Source organism: Hypanus sabinus, chromosome 6 (assembly GCF_030144855.1).
Source record: "Hypanus sabinus isolate sHypSab1 chromosome 6, sHypSab1.hap1, whole genome shotgun sequence".
In the NCBI taxonomy this organism is placed as follows: Eukaryota; Metazoa; Chordata; class Chondrichthyes; order Myliobatiformes; family Dasyatidae; genus Hypanus; species Hypanus sabinus.
The window spans coordinates 119043729-119066030 of NC_082711.1; positions in this window are offsets into that span (position 1 = coordinate 119043729).

Genomic DNA, 22302 nt, shown 5'->3' on the forward strand with positions numbered 1-22302 from the left:
AGCCTCTCCCATCAGGATACAAGTGCCCCGGGAAGCCTCTCCCATCAGGATACAAGTGCCCCGGGAAGCCTCTCCCATCAGGTGACAAGTGCCCCGGGAAGCCTCTCCCATCAGGAGACACGTCGCCCTGGGAAGCCTCTCCCATCAGGAGACAAGTGCCCCGGGAAGCCTCTCCCATCAGGAGACAAGCGCCCTGAGAAGCCTCTCCCATCAGGAGACAAGCGTCCCGGGAAGCCTCTCCCATCAGGAGACACGTCCTGGGAAGCCTCTCCCATCAGGAGACAAGCGCCCCGGGAAGCCTCTCCCATCAGGAGACAAGCGTCCCGGGAAGCCTCTCCCATCAGGAGACACGTCCTGGGAAGCCTCTCCCATCAGGAGACAAGTGCCCCGGGAAGCCTCTCCCATCAGGAGACAAGCGTCCTGAGAAGCCTCTCCCATCAGGAGACAAGCGTCCCGGGAAGCCTCTCCCATCAGGAGACAAGCGCTCCGGGAAGCCTCTCCCATCAGGAGACAAGTGCCCCGGGAAGCCTCTCCCATCAGGAGACAAGCGCCCCGGGAAGCCTCTCCCATCAGGAGACAAGTGCCCCGGGAAGCCTCTCCCATCAGGAGACAAGCGCCCTGAGAAGCCTCTCCCATCAGGAGACAAGCGTACCGGGAAGCCTCTCCCATCAGGAGACAAGCGGCCTGGGAAGCCTCTCCCATCAGGAGACACGCGTCCTGAGAAGCCTCTCCCATCAGGAGACAAGCGTCCTGGGAAGCCTCTCCCATCAGGAGACAAGCGGCCTGAGAAGCCTCTCCCATCAGGAGACAAGCGTCCTGGGAAGCCTCTCCCATCAGGAGACAAGTGCCCTGGGAAGCCTCTCCCATCAGGAGACAAGTGCCCCGGGAAGCCTCTCCCATCAGGAGACAAGAGTCCCGGGAAGCCTCTCCCATCAGGAGACAAGAGTCCCGGGAAGCCTCTCCCATCAGGAGACAAGCGCCCCGGGAAGCCTCTCCCATCAGGAGACAAGTGCCCTGAGAAGCCTCTCCCATCAGGAGACAAGCGGCCAGGGAAGCCTCTCCCATCAGGAGACAAGCGCCCCGGGAAGCCTCTCCCATCAGGAGACACGTCCAGGGAAGCCTCTACCATCAGGAGACACGTCCAGGGAAGCCTCTCCCATCAGGAGACACGTCCCGGGAAGCCTCTCCCATCAGGAGACAAGCGCCCCGGGAAGCCTCTCCCATCAGGAGACAAGCGCCCCGGGAAGCCTCTCCCATCAGGAGACAAGTACCCCGGGAAGCCTCTCCCATCAGGAGACAAGTGCCCCGGGAAGCCTCTCCCATCAGGAGACAAGCGTCCTGGGAAGCCTCTCCCATCAGGAGACAAGCGCCCCGGGAAGCCTCTCCCATCAGGAGACAAGCGTCCTGGGAAGCCTCTCCCATCAGGAGACAAGCGCCCCGGGAAGCCTCTCCCATCAGGAGACAAGCGTCCTGGGAAGCCTCTCCCATCAGGAGACAAGAGACCTGGGAAGCCTCTCCCATCAGGAGACAAGTGCCCCGGGAAGCCTCTCCCATCAGGAGACAAGTGCCCCGGGAAGCCTCTCCCATCAGGAGACAAGCGCCCTGGGAAGCCTCTCCCATCAGGAGACAAGTGCCCGGGAAGCCTCTCCCATCAGGAGACAAGCGCCCTGGGAAGCCTCTCCCATCAGGAGACAAGCGCCCTGAGAAGCCTCTCCCATCAGGAGACAAGCGTCCTGGGAAGCCTCTCCCATCAGGAGACAAGTGCCCGGGAAGCCTCTCCCATCAGGAGACAAGCGTCCTGAGAAGCCTCTCCCATCAGGAGACAAGCGTCCCGGGAAGCCTCTCCCATCAGGAGACAAGCGTCCCGGGAAGCCTCTCCCATCAGGAGACACGCGTCCTGAGAAGCCTCTCCCATCAGGAGACAAGCGCCCCGGGAAGCCTCTCCCATCAGGAGACAAGTGCCCCGGGAAGCCTCTCCCATCAGGAGACAAGCGCCCTGAGAAGCCTCTCCCATCAGGAGACAAGCGTCCCGGGAAGCCTCTCCCATCAGGAGACAAGCGGCCTGGGAAGCCTCTCCCATCAGGAGACACGCGTCCTGAGAAGCCTCTCCCATCAGGAGACAAGCGTCCTGGGAAGCCTCTCCCATCAGGAGACAAGCGGCCTGAGAAGCCTCTCCCATCAGGAGACAAGCGCCCCGGGAAGCCTCTCCCATCAGGAGACAAGCGTCCCGGGAAGCCTCTCCCATCAGGAGACAAGTGCCCTGAGAAGCCTCTCCCATCAGGAGACAAGCGGCCAGGGAAGCCTCTCCCATCAGGAGACAAGTGCCCCGGGAAGCCTCTCCCATCAGGAGACACGTCCAGGGAAGCCTCTCCCATCAGGAGACACGTCCCGGGAAGCCTCTCCCATCAGGAGACAAGCGCCCCGGGAAGCCTCTCCCATCAGGAGACAAGTGCCCCGGGAAGCCTCTCCCATCAGGAGACAAGCGTCCCGGGAAGCCTCTCCCATCAGGAGACAAGTGCCCCGGGAAGCCTCTCCCATCAGGAGACAAGCGCTCCGGGAAGCCTCTCCCATCAGGAGACAAGTGCCCCGGGAAGCCTCTCCCATCAGGAGACACGTCCAGGGAAGCCTCTCCCGTCAGGAGACAAGCGTCCCGGGAAGCCTCTCCCATCAGGAGACAAGCGCCCCGGGAAGCCTCTCCCATCAGGAGACAAGCGTCCCGGGAAGCCTCTCCCATCAGGAGACAAGCGTCCCGGGAAGCCTCTCCCATCAGGAGACAAGTGCCCCGGGAAGCCTCTCCCATCAGGAGACAAGCGCTCCGGGAAGCCTCTCCCATCAGGAGACAAGTGCCCCGGGAAGCCTCTCCCATCAGGAGACAAGCGTCCAGGGAAGCCTCTCCCATCAGGAGACACGTCGCCCCGGGAAGCCTCTCCCATCAGGAGACAAGCGCCCCGGGAAGCCTCTCCCATCAGGAGACACGTCGCCCCGGGAAGCCTCTCCCATCAGGTGACAAGTGCCCCGGGAAGCCTCTCCCATCAGGTGACAAGTGCCCCGGGAAGCCTCTCCCATCAGGATACAAGTGCCCCGGGAAGCCTCTCCCATCAGGATACAAGTGCCCCGGGAAGCCTCTCCCATCAGGTGACAAGTGCCCCGGGAAGCCTCTCCCATCAGGAGACACGTCGCCCTGGGAAGCCTCTCCCATCAGGAGACAAGTGCCCCGGGAAGCCTCTCCCATCAGGAGACAAGCGCCCTGAGAAGCCTCTCCCATCAGGAGACAAGCGTCCCGGGAAGCCTCTCCCATCAGGAGACACGTCCTGGGAAGCCTCTCCCATCAGGAGACAAGCGCCCCGGGAAGCCTCTCCCATCAGGAGACAAGCGTCCCGGGAAGCCTCTCCCATCAGGAGACACGTCCTGGGAAGCCTCTCCCATCAGGAGACAAGTGCCCCGGGAAGCCTCTCCCATCAGGAGACAAGCGTCCTGAGAAGCCTCTCCCATCAGGAGACAAGCGTCCCGGGAAGCCTCTCCCATCAGGAGACAAGCGCTCCGGGAAGCCTCTCCCATCAGGAGACAAGTGCCCCGGGAAGCCTCTCCCATCAGGAGACAAGCGCCCCGGGAAGCCTCTCCCATCAGGAGACAAGTGCCCCGGGAAGCCTCTCCCATCAGGAGACAAGCGCCCTGAGAAGCCTCTCCCATCAGGAGACAAGCGTCCCGGGAAGCCTCTCCCATCAGGAGACAAGCGGCCTGGGAAGCCTCTCCCATCAGGAGACACGCGTCCTGAGAAGCCTCTCCCATCAGGAGACAAGCGTCCTGGGAAGCCTCTCCCATCAGGAGACAAGCGGCCTGAGAAGCCTCTCCCATCAGGAGACAAGCGCCCCGGGAAGCCTCTCCCATCAGGAGACAAGTGCCCTGAGAAGCCTCTCCCATCAGGAGACAAGCGGCCAGGGAAGCCTCTCCCATCAGGAGACAAGCGCCCCGGGAAGCCTCTCCCATCAGGAGACACGTCCAGGGAAGCCTCTACCATCAGGAGACACGTCCAGGGAAGCCTCTCCCATCAGGAGACACGTCCCGGGAAGCCTCTCCCATCAGGAGACAAGCGCCCCGGGAAGCCTCTCCCATCAGGAGACAAGCGCCCCGGGAAGCCTCTCCCATCAGGAGACAAGTACCCCGGGAAGCCTCTCCCATCAGGAGACAAGTGCCCCGGGAAGCCTCTCCCATCAGGAGACAAGCGTCCTGGGAAGCCTCTCCCATCAGGAGACAAGCGCCCCGGGAAGCCTCTCCCATCAGGAGACAAGCGTCCTGGGAAGCCTCTCCCATCAGGAGACAAGCGCCCCGGGAAGCCTCTCCCATCAGGAGACAAGCGTCCTGGGAAGCCTCTCCCATCAGAAGACAAGAGACCTGGGAAGCCTCTCCCATCAGGAGACAAGTGCCCCGGGAAGCCTCTCCCATCAGGAGACAAGTGCCCCGGGAAGCCTCTCCCATCAGGAGACAAGCGCCCTGGGAAGCCTCTCCCATCAGGAGACAAGTGCCCGGGAAGCCTCTCCCATCAGGAGACAAGCGCCCTGGGAAGCCTCTCCCATCAGGAGACAAGCGCCCTGAGAAGCCTCTCCCATCAGGAGACAAGCGTCCTGGGAAGCCTCTCCCATCAGGAGACAAGTGCCCGGGAAGCCTCTCCCATCAGGAGACAAGCGTCCTGAGAAGCCTCTCCCATCAGGAGACAAGCGTCCCGGGAAGCCTCTCCCATCAGGAGACAAGCGTCCCGGGAAGCCTCTCCCATCAGGAGACAAGCGGCCTGGGAAGCCTCTCCCATCAGGAGACACGCGTCCTGAGAAGCCTCTCCCATCAGGAGACAAGCGTCCTGGGAAGCCTCTCCCATCAGGAGACAAGCGGCCTGAGAAGCCTCTCCCATCAGGAGACAAGCGCCCTGGGAAGCCTCTCCCATCAGGAGACAAGCGGCCCGGGAAGCCTCTCCCATCAGGAGACACGTCCCGGGAAGCCTCTCCCATCAGGAGACAAGCGCCCCGGGAAGCCTCTCCCATCAGGAGACAAGCGTCCAGGGAAGCCTCTCCCATCAGGAGACAAGCGTCCCGGGAAGCCTCTCCCATCAGGAGACAAGTGTCCCGGGAAGCCTCTCCCATCAGGAGTCACGTGCCCCGGGAAGCCTCTCCCGTCAGGAGACAAGTGCCCTGGGAAGCCTCTCCCATCAGGAGACAAGCGCCCCGGGAAGCCTCTCCCATCAGGAGACAAGTGCCCCGGGAAGCCTCTCCCATCAGGAGACAAGCGCCCTGAGAAGCCTCTCCCATCAGGAGACAAGCGTCCCGGGAAGCCTCTCCCATCAGGAGACAAGCGGCCTGGGAAGCCTCTCCCATCAGGAGACACGCGTCCTGAGAAGCCTCTCCCATCAGGAGACAAGCGTCCTGGGAAGCCTCTCCCATCAGGAGACAAGCGGCCTGAGAAGCCTCTCCCATCAGGAGACAAGCGCCCCGGGAAGCCTCTCCCATCAGGAGACAAGTGCCCTGAGAAGCCTCTCCCATCAGGAGACTAGCGGCCAGGGAAGCCTCTCCCATCAGGAGACAAGTGCCCCGGGAAGCCTCTCCCATCAGGAGACACGTCCAGGGAAGCCTCTCCCATCAGGAGACACGTCCCGGGAAGCCTCTCCCATCAGGAGACAAGCGCCCCGGGAAGCCTCTCCCATCAGGAGACAAGTGCCCCGGGAAGCCTCTCCCATCAGGAGACAAGCGCCCCGGGAAGCCTCTCCCATCAGGAGACAAGTGCCCCGGGAAGCCTCTCCCGTCAGGAGACAAGCGTCCCGGGAAGCCTCTCCCATCAGGAGACAAGCGCCCCGGGAAGCCTCTCCCATCAGGAGACAAGCGTCCCGGGAAGCCTCTCCCATCAGGAGACAAGCGTCCCGGGAAGCCTCTCCCATCAGGAGACAAGTGCCCCGGGAAGCCTCTCCCATCAGGAGACAAGCGCTCCGGGAAGCCTCTCCCATCAGGAGACAAGTGCCCCGGGAAGCCTCTCCCATCAGGAGACAAGCGTCCAGGGAAGCCTCTCCCATCAGGAGACACGTCGCCCCGGGAAGCCTCTCCCATCAGGAGACAAGCGCCCCGGGAAGCCTCTCCCATCAGGAGACACGTCGCCCCGGGAAGCCTCTCCCATCAGGTGACAAGTGCCCCGGGAAGCCTCTCCCATCAGGTGACAAGTGCCCCGGGAAGCCTCTCCCATCAGGAGACAAGTGCCCCGGGAAGCCTCTCCCATCAGGTGACAAGTGCCCCGGGAAGCCTCTCCCATCAGGAGACACGTCGCCCTGGGAAGCCTCTCCCATCAGGAGACAAGTGCCCCGGGAAGCCTCTCCCATCAGGAGACAAGCGCCCTGAGAAGCCTCTCCCATCAGGAGACAAGCGTCCCGGGAAGCCTCTCCCATCAGGAGACACGTCCTGGGAAGCCTCTCCCATCAGGAGACAAGCGCCCCGGGAAGCCTCTCCCATCAGGAGACAAGCGTCCCGGGAAGCCTCTCCCATCAGGAGACACGTCCTGGGAAGCCTCTCCCATCAGGAGACACGTCCCGGGAAGCCTCTCCCATCAGGAGACAAGCGTCCTGAGAAGCCTCTCCCATCAGGAGACAAGCGTCCCGGGAAGCCTCCCCCATCAGGAGACAAGCGGCCTGGGAAGCCTCTCCCATCAGGAGACACGCGTCCTGAGAAGCCTCTCCCATCAGGAGACAAGCGTCCTGGGAAGCCTCTCCCATCAGGAGACAAGCGGCCTGAGAAGCCTCTCCCATCAGGAGACAAGCGCCCCGGGAAGCCTCTCCCATCAGGAGACACGTCCCGGGAAGCCTCTCCCATCAGGAGACAAGCGCCCCGGGAAGCCTCTCCCATCAGGAGACAAGTGTCCCGGAAAGCCTCTCCCATCAGGAGACAAGTGCCCCGGGAAGCCTCTCCCGTCAGGAGACAAGTGCCCTGGGAAGCCTCTCCCATCAGGAGACAAGCGCCCCGGGAAGCCTCTCCCATCAGGAGACAAGTGCCCCGGGAAGCCTCTCCCATCAGGAGACAAGCGCCCTGAGAAGCCTCTCCCATCAGGAGACAAGCGTCCCGGGAAGCCTCTCCCATCAGGAGACAAGCGGCCTGGGAAGCCTCTCCCATCAGGAGACACGCGTCCTGAGAAGCCTCTCCCATCAGGAGACAAGCGTCCTGGGAAGCCTCTCCCATCAGGAGACAAGCGGCCTGAGAAGCCTCTCCCATCAGGAGACAAGCGCCCCGGGAAGCCTCTCCCATCAGGAGACAAGTGCCCTGAGAAGCCTCTCCCATCAGGAGACAAGCGGCCAGGGAAGCCTCTCCCATCAGGAGACAAGTGCCCTGGGAAGCCTCTCCCATCAGGAGACACGTCCAGGGAAGCCTCTCCCATCAGGAGACACGTCCCGGGAAGCCTCTCCCATCAGGAGACAAGCGCCCCGGGAAGCCTCTCCCATCAGGAGACAAGTGCCCCGGGAAGCCTCTCCCATCAGGAGACAAGCACCCCGGGAAGCCTCTCCCATCAGGACACAAGTGCCCCGGGAAGCCTCTCCCGTCAGGAGACAAGCGTCCAGGGAAGCCTCTCCCATCAGGAGACAAGCGCCCCGGGAAGCCTCTCCCATCAGGAGACAAGCGTCCCGGGAAGCCTCTCCCATCAGGAGACAAGCGTCCCGGGAAGCCTCTCCCATCAGGAGACAAGTGCCCCGGGAAGCCTCTCCCATCAGGAGACAAGCGCTCCGGGAAGCCTCTCCCATCAGGAGACAAGTGCCCCGGGAAGCATCTCCCATCAGGAGACAAGCGTCCAGGGAAGCCTCTCCCATCAGGAGACACGTCGCCCCGGGAAGCCTCTCCCATCAGGAGACAAGCGCCCCGGGAAGCCTCTCCCATCAGGAGACACGTCGCCCCGGGAAGCCTCTCCCATCAGGTGACAAGTGCCCCGGGAAGCCTCTCCCATCAGGTGACAAGTGCCCCGGGAAGCCTCTCCCATCAGGAGACAAGTGCCCCGGGAAGCCTCTCCCATCAGGTGACAAATGCCCCGGGAAGCCTCCCCCATCAGGAGACACGTCGCCCTGGGAAGCCACTCCCATCAGGAGACAAGTGCCCCGGGAAGCCTCTCCCATCAGGAGACAAGCGCCCTGAGAAGCCTCTCCCATCAGGAGACAAGCGTCCCGGGAAGCCTCTCCCATCAGGAGACACGTCCTGGGAAGCCTCTCCCATCAGGAGACAAGCGCCCCGGGAAGCCTCTCCCATCAGGAGACAAGCGTCCCGGGAAGCCTCTCCCATCAGGAGACACGTCCTGGGAAGCCTCTCCCATCAGGAGACACGTCCCGGGAAGCCTCTCCCATCAGGAGACACGTCCTGGGAAGCCTCTCCCATCAGGAGACAAGTGCCCCGGGAAGCCTCTCCCATCAGGAGACAAGTGCCCCGGGAAGCCTCTCCCATCAGGAGACAAGCGCCCCGGGAAGCCTCTCCCATCAGGAGACAAGCGTCCCGGGAAGCCTCTCCCATCAGGAGACAAGCGTCCCGGGAAGCCTCTCCCATCAGGAGACAAGCGTCCTGGGAAGCCTCTCCCATCAGGAGACACGTCCTGGGAAGCCTCTCCCATCAGGAGACACGTCCTGGGAAGCCTCTCCCATCAGGAGACACGTCCTGGGAAGCCTCTCCCATCAGGAGACACGTCCAGGGAAGCCTCTCCCATCAGGAGACAAGCGCCCCGGGAAGCCTCTCCCATCAGGAGACAAGCGTCCCGGGAAGCCTCTCCCATCAGGAGACAAGCGGCCTGGGAAGCCTCTCCCATCAGGAGACAAGCGCCCCGGGAAGCCTCTCCCATCAGGAGACACGTCCAGGGAAGCCTCTCCCATCAGGAGACAAGCGTCCCGGGAAGCCTCTCCCATCAGGAGACAAGCGTCCTGGGAAGCCTCTCCCATCAGGAGACAAGTGCCCCGGGAAGCCTCTCCCATCAGGAGACAAGCGTCCTGGGAAGCCTCTCCCATCAGGAGACAAGCGTCCTGGGAAGCCTCTCCCATCAGGAGACAAGTGCCTCGGGAAGCCTCTCCCATCAGGAGACAAGCGCCCTGGGAAGCCTCTCCCATCAGGAGACAAGCGCCCTGAGAAGCCTCTCCCATCAGGAGACAAGCGTCCTGGGAAGCCTCTCCCATCAGGAGACAAGTGCCCGGGAAGCCTCTCCCATCAGGAGACAAGCGTCCTGAGAAGCCTCTCCCATCAGGAGACAAGCGTCCCGGGAAGCCTCTCCCATCAGGAGACAAGCGGCCTGGGAAGCCTCTCCCATCAGGAGACACGCGTCCTGAGAAGCCTCTCCCATCAGGAGACAAGCGTCCTGGGAAGCCTCTCCCATCAGGAGACAAGCGGCCTGAGAAGCCTCTCCCATCAGGAGACAAGCGCCCCAGGAAGCCTCTCCCATCAGGAGACACGTCCCGGGAAGCCTCTCCCAGCAGGAGACAAGCGCCCCGGGAAGCCTCTCCCATCAGGAGACAAGCGTCCAGGGAAGCCTCTCCCATCAGGAGACAAGCGTCCCGGGAAGCCTCTCCCATCAGGAGACAAGTGTCCCGGGAAGCCTCTCCCATCAGGAGACACGTGCCCCGGGAAGCCTCTCCCGTCAGGAGACAAGTGCCCTGGGAAGCCTCTCCCATCAGGAGACAAGCGCCCCGGGAAGCCTCTCCCATCAGGAGACAAGTGCCCCGGGAAGCCTCTCCCATCAGGAGACAAGCGCCCTGAGAAGCCTCTCCCATCAGGAGACAAGCGTCCCGGGAAGCCTCTCCCATCAGGAGACAAGCGGCCTGGGAAGCCTCTCCCATCAGGAGACACGCGTCCTGAGAAGCCTCTCCCATCAGGAGACAAGCGTCCTGGGAAGCCTCTCCCATCAGGAGACAAGCGGCCTGAGAAGCCTCTCCCATCAGGAGACAAGCGCCCCGGGAAGCCTCTCCCATCAGGAGACAAGTGCCCTGAGAAGCCTCTCCCATCAGGAGACTAGCGGCCAGGGAAGCCTCTCCCATCAGGAGACAAGTGCCCCGGGAAGCCTCTCCCAACAGGAGACACGTCCAGGGAAGCCTCTCCCATCAGGAGACACGTCCCGGGAAGCCTCTCCCATCAGGAGACAAGCGCCCCGGGAAGCCTCTCCAATCAGGAGACAAGTGCCCCGGGAAGCCTCTCCCATCAGGAGACAAGCGCCCCGGGAAGCCTCTCCCATCAGGAGACAAGTGCCCCGGGAAGCCTCTCCCGTCAGGAGACAAGCGTCCCGGGAAGCCTCTCCCATCAGGAGACAAGCGCCCCGGGAAGCCTCTCCCATCAGGAGACAAGCGTCCCGGGAAGCCTCTCCCATCAGGAGACAAGCGTCCCGGGAAGCCTCTCCCATCAGGAGACAAGTGCCCCAGGAAGCCTCTCCCATCAGGAGACAAGCGCTCCGGGAAGCCTCTCCCATCAGGAGACAAGTGCCCCGGGAAGCCTCTCCCATCAGGAGACAAGCGTCCAGGGAAGCCTCTCCCATCAGGAGACACGTCGCCCCGGGAAGCCTCTCCCATCAGGAGACAAGCGCCCCGGGAAGCCTCTCCCATCAGGAGACACGTCGCCCCGGGAAGCCTCTCCCATCAGGTGACGTGCCCCGGGAAGCCTCTCCCATCAGGTGACAAGTGCCCCGGGAAGCCTCTCCCATCAGGAGACAAGTGCCCCGGGAAGCCTCTCCCATCAGGTGACAAGTGCCCCGGGAAGCCTCTCCCATCAGGAGACACGTCGCCCTGGGAAGCCTCTCCCATCAGGAGACAAGTGCCCCGGGAAGCCTCTCCCATCAGGAGACAAGCGCCCTGAGAAGCCTCTCCCATCAGGAGACAAGCGTCCCGGGAAGCCTCTCCCATCAGGAGACACGTCCTGGGAAGCCTCTCCCATCAGGAGACAAGCGCCCCGGGAAGCCTCTCCCATCAGGAGACAAGCGTCCCGGGAAGCCTCCCCCATCAGGAGACACGTCCTGGGAAGCCTCTCCCATCAGGAGACACGTCCCGGGAAGCCTCTCCAATCAGGAGACAAGCGTCCTGAGAAGCCTCTCCCATCAGGAGACAAGCGTCCCGGGAAGCCTCCCCCATCAGGAGACAAGCGGCCTGGGAAGCCTCTCCCATCAGGAGACACGCGTCCTGAGAAGCCTCTCCCATCAGGAGACAAGCGTCCTGGGAAGCCTCTCCCATCAGGAGACAAGCGGCCTGAGAAGCCTCTCCCATCAGGAGACAAGCGCCCCGGGAAGCCTCTCCCATCAGGAGACACGTCCCGGGAAGCCTCTCCCATCAGGAGACAAGCGCCCCGGGAAGCCTCTCCCATCAGGAGACAAGCGTCCAGGGAAGCCTCTCCCATCAGGAGACAAGCGTCCCGGGAAGCCTCTCCCATCAGGAGACAAGTGTCCCGGAAAGCCTCTCCCATCAGGAGACAAGTGCCCCGGGAAGCCTCTCCCGTCAGGAGACAAGTGCCCTGGGAAGCCTCTCCCATCAGGAGACAAGCGCCCCGGGAAGCCTCTCCCATCAGGAGACAAGTGCCCCGGGAAGCCTCTCCCATCAGGAGACAAGCGCCCTGAGAAGCCTCTCCCATCAGGAGACAAGCGTCCCGGGAAGCCTCTCCCATCAGGAGACAAGCGGCCTGGGAAGCCTCTCCCATCAGGAGACACGCGTCCTGAGAAGCCTCTCCCATCAGGAGACAAGCGTCCTGGGAAGCCTCTCCCATCAGGAGACAAGCGGCCTGAGAAGCCTCTCCCATCAGGAGACAAGCGTCCCGGGAAGCCTCTCCCATCAGGAGACAAGCGCCCTGGGAAGCCTCTCCCATCAGGAGACAAGTGCCCTGAGAAGCCTCTCCCATCAGGAGACAAGCGGCCAGGGAAGCCTCTCCCATCAGGAGACAAGTGCCCTGGGAAGCCTCTCCCATCAGGAGACACGTCCAGGGAAGCCTCTCCCATCAGGAGACACGTCCCGGGAAGCCTCTCCCATCAGGAGACAAGCGCCCCGGGAAGCCTCTCCCATCAGGAGACAAGTGCCCCGGGAAGCCTCTCCCATCAGGAGACAAGCACCCCGGGAAGCCTCTCCCATCAGGAGACAAGTGCCCCGGGAAGCCTCTCCCGTCAGGAGACAAGCGTCCAGGGAAGCCTCTCCCATCAGGAGACAAGCGCCCCGGGAAGCCTCTCCCATCAGGAGACAAGCGTCCCGGGAAGCCTCTCCCATCAGGAGACAAGCGTCCCGGGAAGCCTCTCCCATCAGGAGACAAGTGCCCCGGGAAGCCTCTCCCATCAGGAGACAAGCGCTCCGGGAAGCCTCTCCCATCAGGAGACAAGTGCCCCGGGAAGCATCTCCCATCAGGAGACAAGCGTCCAGGGAAGCCTCTCCCATCAGGAGACACGTCGCCCCGGGAAGCCTCTCCCATCAGGAGACAAGCGCCCCGGGAAGCCTCTCCCATCAGGAGACACGTCGCCCCGGGAAGCCTCTCCCATCAGGTGACAAGTGCCCCGGGAAGCCTCTCCCATCAGGTGACAAGTGCCCCGGGAAGCCTCTCCCATCAGGAGACAAGTGCCCCGGGAAGCCTCTCCCATCAGGTGACAAGTGCCCCGGGAAGCCTCTCCCATCAGGAGACACGTCGCCCTGGGAAGCCTCTCCCATCAGGAGACAAGTGCCCCGGGAAGCCTCTCCCATCAGGAGACAAGCGCCCTGAGAAGCCTCTCCCATCAGGAGACAAGCGTCCCGGGAAGCCTCTCCCATCAGGAGACACGTCCTGGGAAGCCTCTCCCATCAGGAGACAAGCGCCCCGGGAAGCCTCTCCCATCAGGAGACAAGCGTCCCGGGAAGCCTCTCCCATCAGGAGACACGTCCTGGGAAGCCTCTCCCATCAGGAGACACGTCCCGGGAAGCCTCTCCCATCAGGAGACACGTCCTGGGAAGCCTCTCCCATCAGGAGACAAGTGCCCCGGGAAGCCTCTCCCATCAGGAGACAAGTGCCCCGGGAAGCCTCTCCCATCAGGAGACAAGCGCCCCGGGAAGCCTCTCCCATCAGGAGACAAGCGTCCCGGGAAGCCTCTCCCATCAGGAGACAAGCGTCCCGGGAAGCCTCTCCCATCAGGAGACAAGCGTCCTGGGAAGCCTCTCCCATCAGGAGACACGTCCTGGGAAGCCTCTCCCATCAGGAGACACGTCCTGGGAAGCCTCTCCCATCAGGAGACACGTCCTGGGAAGCCTCTCCCATCAGGAGACACGTCCAGGGAAGCCTCTCCCATCAGGAGACAAGCGCCCCGGGAAGCCTCTCCCATCAGGAGACAAGCGTCCCGGGAAGCCTCTCCCATCAGGAGACAAGCGGCCTGGGAAGCCTCTCCCATCAGGAGACAAGCGCCCCGGGAAGCCTCTCCCATCAGGAGACACGTCCAGGGAAGCCTCTCCCATCAGGAGACAAGCGTCCCGGGAAGCCTCTCCCATCAGGAGACAAGCGTCCTGGGAAGCCTCTCCCATCAGGAGACAAGTGCCCCGGGAAGCCTCTCCCATCAGGAGACAAGCGTCCTGGGAAGCCTCTCCCATCAGGAGACAAGCGTCCTGGGAAGCCTCTCCCATCAGGAGACAAGTGCCCCGGGAAGCCTCTCCCATCAGGAGACAAGCGCCCTGGGAAGCCTCTCCCATCAGGAGACAAGCGCCCTGAGAAGCCTCTCCCATCAGGAGACAAGCGTCCTGGGAAGCCTCTCCCATCAGGAGACAAGTGCCCGGGAAGCCTCTCCCATCAGGAGACAAGCGTCCTGAGAAGCCTCTCCCATCAGGAGACAAGCGTCCCGGGAAGCCTCTCCCATCAGGAGACAAGCGGCCTGGGAAGCCTCTCCCATCAGGAGACACGCGTCCTGAGAAGCCTCTCCCATCAGGAGACAAGCGTCCTGGGAAGCCTCTCCCATCAGGAGACAAGCGGCCTGAGAAGCCTCTCCCATCAGGAGACAAGCGCCCCGGGAAGCCTCTCCCATCAGGAGACACGTCCCGGGAAGCCTCTCCCATCAGGAGACAAGCGCCCCGGGAAGCCTCTCCCATCAGGAGACAAGCGTCCAGGGAAGCCTCTCCCATCAGGAGACAAGCGTCCCGGGAAGCCTCTCCCATCAGGAGACAAGTGTCCCGGGAAGCCTCTCCCATCAGGAGACACGTGCCCCGGGAAGCCTCTCCCGTCAGGAGACAAGTGCCCTGGGAAGCCTCTCCCATCAGGAGACAAGCGCCCCGGGAAGCCTCTCCCATCAGGAGACAAGTGCCCCGGGAAGCCTCTCCCATCAGGAGACAAGCGCCCTGAGAAGCCTCTCCCATCAGGAGACAAGCGCCCCGGGAAGCCTCTCCCATCAGGAGACACGTCCCGGGAAGCCTCTCCCATCAGGAGACAAGCGGCCTGAGAAGCCTCTCCCATCAGGAGACAAGCGCCCCGGGAAGCCTCTCCCATCAGGAGACAAGTGCCCTGAGAAGCCTCTCCCATCAGGAGACTAGCGGCCAGGGAAGCCTCTCCCATCAGGAGACAAGTGCCCCGGGAAGCCTCTCCCATCAGGAGACACGTCCAGGGAAGCCTCTCCCATCAGGAGACACGTCCCGGGAAGCCTCTCCCATCAGGAGACAAGCGCCCCGGGAAGCCTCTCCCATCAGGAGACAAGTGCCCCGGGAAGCCTCTCCCATCAGGAGACAAGCGCCCCGGGAAGCCTCTCCCATCAGGAGACAAGTGCCCCGGGAAGCCTCTCCCGTCAGGAGACAAGCGTCCCGGGAAGCCTCTCCCATCAGGAGACAAGCGCCCCGGGAAGCCTCTCCCATCAGGAGACAAGCGTCCCGGGAAGCCTCTCCCATCAGGAGACAAGCGTCCCGGGAAGCCTCTCCCATCAGGAGACAAGTGCCTCGGGAAGCCTCTCCCATCAGGAGACAAGCGCTCCGGGAAGCCTCTCCCATCAGGAGACAAGTGCCCCGGGAAGCCTCTCCCATCAGGAGACAAGCGTCCAGGGAAGCCTCTCCCATCAGGAGACACGTCGCCCCGGGAAGCCTCTCCCATCAGGAGACAAGCGCCCCGGGAAGCCTCTCCCATCAGGAGACACGTCGCCCCGGGAAGCCTCTCCCATCAGGTGACGTGCCCCGGGAAGCCTCTCCCATCAGGTGACAAGTGCCCCGGGAAGCCTCTCCCATCAGGAGACAAGTGCCCCGGGAAGCCTCTCCCATCAGGTGACAAGTGCCCCGGGAAGCCTCTCCCATCAGGAGACACGTCGCCCTGGGAAGCCTCTCCCATCAGGAGACAAGTGCCCCGGGAAGCCTCTCCCATCAGGAGACAAGCGCCCTGAGAAGCCTCTCCCATCAGGAGACAAGCGTCCCGGGAAGCCTCTCCCATCAGGAGACACGTCCTGGGAAGCCTCTCCCATCAGGAGACAAGCGCCCCGGGAAGCCTCTCCCATCAGGAGACAAGCGTCCCGGGAAGCCTCCCCCATCAGGAGACACGTCCTGGGAAGCCTCTCCCATCAGGACACACGTCCCGGGAAGCCTCTCCCATCAGGAGACAAGCGTCCTGAGAAGCCTCTCCCATCAGGAGACAAGCGTCCCGGGAAGCCTCCCCCATCAGGAGACAAGCGGCCTGGGAAGCCTCTCCCATCAGGAGACACGCGTCCTGAGAAGCCTCTCCCATCAGGAGACAAGCGTCCTGGGAAGCCTCTCCCATCAGGAGACAAGCGTCCCGGGAAGCCTCTCCCATCAGGAGACAAGCGCCCCGGGAAGCCTCTCCCATCAGGAGACACGTCCCGGGAAGCCTCTCCCATCAGGAGACAAGCGCCCCGGGAAGCCTCTCCCATCAGGAGACAAGCGTCCAGGGAAGCCTCTCCCATCAGGAGACAAGCGTCCCGGGAAGCCTCTCCCATCAGGAGACAAGTGTCCCGGAAAGCCTCTCCCATCAGGAGACAAGTGCCCCGGGAAGCCTCTCCCGTCAGGAGACAAGTGCCCTGGGAAGCCTCTCCCATCAGGAGACAAGCGCCCCGGGAAGCCTCTCCCATCAGGAGACAAGTGCCCCGGGAAGCCTCTCCCATCAGGAGACAAGCGCCCTGAGAAGCCTCTCCCATCAGGAGACAAGCGTCCCGGGAAGCCTCTCCCATCAGGAGACAAGCGGCCTGGGAAGCCTCTCCCATCAGGAGACACGCGTCCTGAGAAGCCTCTCCCATCAGGAGACAAGCGTCCTGGGAAGCCTCTCCCATCAGGAGACAAGCGGCCTGAGAAGCCTCTCCCATCAGGAGACAAGCGCCCCGGGAAGCCTCTCCCATCAGGAGACAAGTGCCCTGAGAAGCCTCTCCCATCAGGAGACAAGCGGCCAGGGAAGCCTCTCCCATCAGGAGACAAGTGCCCTGGGAAGCCTCTCCCATCAGGAGACACGTCCCGGGAAGCCTCTCCCATCAGGAGACAAGCACCCCGGGAAGCCTCTCCCATCAGGAGACAAGTGCCCCGGGAAGCCTCTCCCATCAGGAGACAAGCGCCCCGGGAAGCCTCTCCCATCAGGAGACAAGTGCCCCGGGAAGCCTCTCCCGTCAGGAGACAAGCGTCCAGGGAAGCCTCTCCCATCAGGAGACAAGCGCCCCGGGAAGCCTCTCCCATCAGGAGACAAGCGTCCCGGGAAGCCTCTCCCATCAGGAGACAAGCGTCCCGGGAAGCCTCTCCCATCAGGAGACAAGTGCCCCGGGAAGCCTCTCCCATCAGGAGACAAGCGCTCCGGGAAGCCTCTCCCATCAGGAGACAAGTGCCCCGGGAAGCATCTCCCATCAGGAGACAAGCGTCCAGGGAAGCCTCTCCCATCAGGAGACACGTCGCCCCGGGAAGCCTCTCCCATCAGGAGACAAGCGCCCCGGGAAGCCTCTCCCATCAGGTGACAAGTGCCCCGGGAAGCCTCTCCCATCAGGTGACAAGTGCCCCGGGAAGCCTCTCCCATCAGGAGACAAGTGCCCCGGGAAGCCTCTCCCATCAGGTGACAAGTGCCCCGGGAAGCCTCTCCCATCAGGAGACACGTCGCCCTGGGAAGCCTCTCCCATCAGGAGACAAGTGCCCCGGGAAGCCTCTCCCATCAGGAGACAAGCGCCCTGAGAAGCCTCTCCCATCAGGAGACAAGCGTCCCGGGAAGCCTCTCCCATCAGGAGACACGTCCTGGGAAGCCTCTCCCATCAGGAGACAAGCGCCCCGGGAAGCCTCTCCCATCAGGAGACAAGCGTCCCGGGAAGCCTCTCCCATCAGGAGACACGTCCTGGGAAGCCTCTCCCATCAGGAGACACGTCCCGGGAAGCCTCTCCCATCAGGAGACACGTCCTGGGAAGCCTCTCCCATCAGGAGACAAGTGCCCCGGGAAGCCTCTCCCATCAGGAGACAAGTGCCCCGGGAAGCCTCTCCCATCAGGAGACAAGCGCCCCGGGAAGCCTCTCCCATCAGGAGACAAGCGTCCCGGGAAGCCTCTCCCATCAGGAGACAAGCGTCCCGGGAAGCCTCTCCCATCAGGAGACAAGCGTCCTGGGAAGCCTCTCCCATCAGGAGACACGTCCTGGGAAGCCTCTCCCATCAGGAGACACGTCCTGGGAAGCCTCTCCCATCAGGAGACACGTCCTGGGAAGCCTCTCCCATCAGGAGACACGTCCAGGGAAGCCTCTCCCATCAGGAGACAAGCGCCCCGGGAAGCCTCTCCCATCAGGAGACAAGCGTCCCGGGAAGCCTCTCCCATCAGGAGACAAGCGGCCTGGGAAGCCTCTCCCATCAGGAGACAAGCGCCCCGGGAAGCCTCTCCCATCAGGAGACACGTCCAGGGAAGCCTCTCCCATCAGGAGACAAGCGTCCCGGGAAGCCTCTCCCATCAGGAGACAAGCGTCCTGGGAAGCCTCTCCCATCAGGAGACAAGTGCCCCGGGAAGCCTCTCCCATCAGGAGACAAGCGTCCTGGGAAGCCTCTCCCATCAGGAGACAAGCGGCCTGGGAAGCCTCTCCCATCAGGAGACAAGCGCCCCGGGAAGCCTCTCCCATCAGGAGACAAGTGCCCCGGGAAGCCTCTCCCATCAGGAGACAAGTGCCCTGGGAAGCCTCTCCCGTCAGGAGACAAGTGCCCCGGGAAGCCTCTCCCGTCAGGAGACAAGCCGCCTGGGAAGCCTCTCCCGTCAGGAGACAAGCGGCCTGGGAAGCCTCTCCCGTCAGGAGACAAGCGGCCTGGGAAGCCTCTCCCGTCAGGAGACAAGCGTCCTGGGAAGCCTCTCCCATCAGGATACAAGCGGCCTGGGAAGCCTCTCCCATCAGGAGACAAGCGGCCTGGGAAGCCTCTCCCATCAGGAGACAAGCGGCCTGGGAAGCCTCTCCCATCAGGAGACAAGCGTCCAGGGAAGCCTCTCCCATCAGGAGACAAGCGTCCCGGGAAGCCTCTCCCATCAGGAGACAAGTGCCCCGGGAAGCCTCTCCCATCAGGAGACAAGTGCCCTGAGAAGCCTCTCCCATCAGGAGACACGTCCAGGGAAGCCTCTCCCATCAGGAGACAAGCGTCCCGGGAAGCCTCTCCCATCAGGAGACAAGCGTCCCGGGAAGCCTCTCCCGTCAGGAGACACGTCCAGGGAAGCCTCTCCCATCAGGAGACAAGCGTCCCGGGAAGCCTCTCCCGTCAGGAGACACGTCCAGGGAAGCCTCTCCCATCAGGAGACAAGAGTCCTGGGAAGCCTCTCCCGTCAGGAGACAAGCGTCCTGGGAAGCCTCTCCCATCAGGAGACAAGCGTCCAGGGAAGCCTCTCCCGTCAGGAGACAAGCGCCCTGTGAAGCCTCTCCCGTCAGGAGACAAGCGCCCTGAGAAGCCTCTCCCATCAGGAGACAAGCGGCCTGGGAAGCCTCTCCCATCAGGAGACAAGCGTCCTGGGAAGCCTCTCCCATCAGGAGACAAGCGGCCCGGGAAGCCTCTCCCGTCAGGAGACAAGCGCCCTGAGAAGCCTCTCCCATCAGGAGACAAGCGGCCTGGGAAGCCTCTCCCATCAGGAGACAAGCGTCCTGGGAAGCCTCTCCCATCAGGAGACAAGCGGCCCGGGAAGCCTCTCCCATTAGGAGACACGTCCTGGGAAGCCTCTCCCATCAGGAGACAAGTGCCCCGGGAAGCCTCTCCCATCAGGAGACAAGTGCCCCGGGAAGCCTCTCCCATCAGGAGACAAGTGCCCCGGGAAGCCTCTCCCGTCAGGAGACAAGTGCCCTGGGAAGCCTCTCCCATCAGGAGACAAGCGCCCCGGGAAGCCTCTCCCATCAGGAGACAAGCGCCCTGAGAAGCCTCTCCCATCAGGAGACAAGCGTCCCGGGAAGCCTCTCCCATCAGGAGACAAGCGGCCTGGGAAGCCTCTCCCATCAGGAGACACGCGTCCTGAGAAGCCTCTCCCATCAGGAGACAAGCGTCCTGGGAAGCCTCTCCCATCAGGAGACAAGCGGCCTGAGAAGCCTCTCCCATCAGGAGACAAGCGCCCCGGGAAGCCTCTCCCATCAGGAGACAAGTGCCCTGAGAAGCCTCTCCCATCAGGAGACAAGCGGCCAGGGAAGCCTCTCCCATCAGGAGACAAGTGCCCTGGGAAGCCTCTCCCATCAGGAGACACGTCCAGGGAAGCCTCTCCCATCAGGAGACACGTCCCGGGAAGCCTCTCCCATCAGGAGACAAGCACCCCGGGAAGCCTCTCCCATCAGGAGACAAGTGCCCCGGGAAGCCTCTCCCATCAGGAGACAAGCGCCCCGGGAAGCCTCTCCCATCAGGAGACAAGTGCCCCGGGAAGCCTCTCCCGTCAGGAGACAAGCGTCCAGGGAAGCCTCTCCCATCAGGAGACAAGCGCCCCGGGAAGCCTCTCCCATCAGGAGACAAGCGTCCCGGGAAGCCTCTCCCATCAGGAGACAAGCGTCCCGGGAAGCCTCTCCCATCAGGAGACAAGTGCCCCGGGAAGCCTCTCCCATCAGGAGACAAGCGCTCCGGGAAGCCTCTCCCATCAGGAGACAAGTGCCCCGGGAAGCATCTCCCATCAGGAGACAAGCGTCCAGGGAAGCCTCTCCCATCAGGAGACACGTCGCCCCGGGAAGCCTCTCCCATCAGGAGACAAGCGCCCCGGGAAGCCTCTCCCATCAGGAGACACGTCGCCCCGGGAAGCCTCTCCCATCAGGTGACAAGTGCCCCGGGAAGCCTCTCCCATCAGGTGACAAGTGCCCCGGGAAGCCTCTCCCATCAGGAGACAAGTGCCCCGGGAAGCCTCTCCCATCAGGTGACAAGTGCCCCGGGAAGCCTCTCCCATCAGGAGACACGTCGCCCTGGGAAGCCTCTCCCATCAGGAGACAAGTGCCCCGGGAAGCCTCTCCCATCAGGAGACAAGCGCCCTGAGAAGCCTCTCCCATCAGGAGACAAGCGTCCCGGGAAGCCTCTCCCATCAGGAGACACGTCCTGGGAAGCCTCTCCCATCAGGAGACAAGCGCCCCGGGAAGCCTCTCCCATCAGGAGACAAGCGTCCCGGGAAGCCTCTCCCATCAGGAGACACGTCCTGGGAAGCCTCTCCCATCAGGAGACACGTCCCGGGAAGCCTCTCCCATCAGGAGACACGTCCTGGGAAGCCTCTCCCATCAGGAGACAAGTGCCCCGGGAAGCCTCTCCCATCAGGAGACAAGTGCCCCGGGAAGCCTCTCCCATCAGGAGACAAGCGCCCCGGGAAGCCTCTCCCATCAGGAGACAAGCGTCCCGGGAAGCCTCTCCCATCAGGAGACAAGCGTCCCGGGAAGCCTCTCCCATCAGGAGACAAGCGTCCTGGGAAGCCTCTCCCATCAGGAGACACGTCCTGGGAAGCCTCTCCCATCAGGAGACACGTCCTGGGAAGCCTCTCCCATCAGGAGACACGTCCTGGGAAGCCTCTCCCATCAGGAGACACGTCCAGGGAAGCCTCTCCCATCAGGAGACAAGCGCCCCGGGAAGCCTCTCCCATCAGGAGACAAGCGTCCCGGGAAGCCTCTCCCATCAGGAGACAAGCGGCCTGGGAAGCCTCTCCCATCAGGAGACAAGCGCCCCGGGAAGCCTCTCCCATCAGGAGACACGTCCAGGGAAGCCTCTCCCATCAGGAGACAAGCGTCCCGGGAAGCCTCTCCCATCAGGAGACAAGCGTCCTGGGAAGCCTCTCCCATCAGGAGACAAGTGCCCCGGGAAGCCTCTCCCATCAGGAGACAAGCGTCCTGGGAAGCCTCTCCCATCAGGAGACAAGCGGCCTGGGAAGCCTCTCCCATCAGGAGACAAGCGCCCCGGGAAGCCTCTCCCATCAGGAGACAAGTGCCCCGGGAAGCCTCTCCCATCAGGAGACAAGTGCCCTGGGAAGCCTCTCCCGTCAGGAGACAAGTGCCCCGGGAAGCCTCTCCCGTCAGGAGACAAGCCGCCTGGGAAGCCTCTCCCGTCAGGAGACAAGCGGCCTGGGAAGCCTCTCCCGTCAGGAGACAAGCGGCCTGGGAAGCCTCTCCCATCAGGAGACAAGCGTCCTGGGAAGCCTCTCCCATCAGGATACAAGCGGCCTGGGAAGCCTCTCCCATCAGGAGACAAGCGGCCTGGGAAGCCTCTCCCATCAGGAGACAAGCGGCCTGGGAAGCCTCTCCCATCAGGAGACAAGCGTCCAGGGAAGCCTCTCCCATCAGGAGACAAGCGTCCCGGGAAGCCTCTCCCATCAGGAGACAAGTGCCCCGGGAAGCCTCTCCCATCAGGAGACAAGTGCCCTGAGAAGCCTCTCCCATCAGGAGACACGTCCAGGGAAGCCTCTCCCATCAGGAGACAAGCGTCCCGGGAAGCCTCTCCCATCAGGAGACAAGCGTCCCGGGAAGCCTCTCCCGTCAGGAGACACGTCCAGGGAAGCCTCTCCCATCAGGAGACAAGCGTCCCGGGAAGCCTCTCCCGTCAGGAGACACGTCCAGGGAAGCCTCTCCCATCAGGAGACAAGAGTCCTGGGAAGCCTCTCCCGTCAGGAGACAAGCGTCCTGGGAAGCCTCTCCCATCAGGAGACAAGCGTCCAGGGAAGCCTCTCCCGTCAGGAGACAAGCGCCCTGTGAAGCCTCTCCCGTCAGGAGACAAGCGCCCTGAGAAGCCTCTCCCATCAGGAGACAAGCGGCCTGGGAAGCCTCTCCCATCAGGAGACAAGCGTCCTGGGAAGCCTCTCCCATCAGGAGACAAGCGGCCCGGGAAGCCTCTCCCGTCAGGAGACAAGCGCCCTGAGAAGCCTCTCCCATCAGGAGACAAGCGGCCTGGGAAGCCTCTCCCATCAGGAGACAAGCGTCCTGGGAAGCCTCTCCCATCAGGAG